Raw genomic sequence first — 1,772 nt, 5'->3', positions numbered from 1 at the left:
AAAAAAAAAACAAGACAAAGGTTGCCGACCCCAATTCCTATTTGGCGCCTTCAATGCCCTTTACAGTCGTTTTGCAACTTGGCGCACCCCCCCTTCCCTAGCGGCTGTCTCTAGGCTCGACCCCTTCTTTTCTTTAACCTAGAAAAAGATAGGAGCACGTGTGGGAGGATCGAAATCCAGCAGTCCTCGTACACTCGCGGGGGCAATAACCACTGCGATGAGTTGGTTTTGTTGTGGCCACTTCTTTTTCTCTCCCTATGGCAAATGTAAGGTTAAAAAAACATCACGTCATTGTACGGTTTTTATTTTTGGTTTTTGTTCTATTTGGTTATTTTTTATTTGTACAATACTTTTCATATTTTTTTCTTGTATTAGTTTCTAAACTTTATTCAAATTCATGAAATTTATTAAGTTTTTATGAAGTTTTCCTGAAAATCCATGAATTTTTATTCAATTTCATGAACTTTTTTTTATCAAAACCAGTGAACTTTTTTAAAACTTTGAACTTCTAGAAAATCATATTTTTTTAAGAAAATCTTGAACTTTTTCCAAATTCGTGACTTTTTTTTATCAAAACCGGTGAACTTGTTTCAAAATCCTGTGAATTATTTTTAATACGTGAATTTTTTCAAAATTTAAGGACTTTCTCTGAATTTTGAAATTTTAAAAACATCTGTGAACATTATTTAATTTTTTGTGAACTTTTTTTAGAAATTGATTAACTGTTTTAAAAATCAATGGACTTTTTAAAATTCATGATTATTTTAGCAAAATCGAAAGAAACAACGATTTGTGTTTATTAAAAAAAATGGGGTGGCAATGTTTAAGAAAAAATAGAACTTAGGCTAGGAGGCCCATATGCCGGTACATACATGATAGCCTCCAAAGATAAGTCAAAACCACTATGTCGGTATGTTATGGGTTGTGCATGTCAAAAAAACAAAACCTAGGCCGACAGTCTTCGTTGTATATTTATTTCGTTTATTAACTAGGTTGACAAACTCGTGGGCCCTAAGCGCGGTATACAGTTAGGAGGAAGCATTTTTCTCAAATGAGGCACTTCTTTGTGTACGTCCATGGACCTGGTGGGTTCCGACTGTCAGCCTCTCGATGTGCAGTCCTCTCCAGATTCCTCTCATTTGTTGACCATTTTGACAACGACAGACGGCGACGCCGTGGCGAGCGCACAAAGCGGGAGGACGACGTTGTGGACACGGACGGGAACAAACCGGAGCTGCGAAAGACACCTTAGAGTAGTGAAAAAGTGTGCCTTCATTCTTTTGAACATACCGTAGTAGCCCGGCCGCTACAGCCATCTCACCCAAAAAATGTATTGTTCGGGTTCGATTCCAGTTGAAAAATATCTAGTTTTTGCCTCAGCTATTACTGACATGTGGGTCCCGCCATGTCATCTACACACACCACCTCCACCACTTACCAAAATTGCGTCCCTAGTTACCCAGTTTTCCGCACACTCAACATTGTCTTGGCATTTTGAAAATAACATTTTTTTACTGTGCATCATATGAAGCTGTGCTATACGTGAAGGTTGATTTGCATGATGTGCTATACTTGTTGTTAGTTCCATTTTCGACCATAAATAAACAAAATTCAACATTCTGTTATTCATGTTTGAAAAGTGTGTGTTGATTGAAATGTTGTGCCTCTGAAACATGCAGTTTCTTATCTGAAATTGAAACTTGCAGTTTCTTCTTTGAAAATCACTTGGATAGGCAGCCCGCCGGTGGTGCATCAGATGTCGCGCTTCTTCA

Source organism: Triticum dicoccoides, chromosome 2B, assembly GCF_002162155.2.
Source record: "Triticum dicoccoides isolate Atlit2015 ecotype Zavitan chromosome 2B, WEW_v2.0, whole genome shotgun sequence".
Taxonomy (NCBI): Eukaryota; Viridiplantae; Streptophyta; class Magnoliopsida; order Poales; family Poaceae; genus Triticum; species Triticum dicoccoides.
This window is presented reverse-complemented; position numbering follows the sequence as displayed.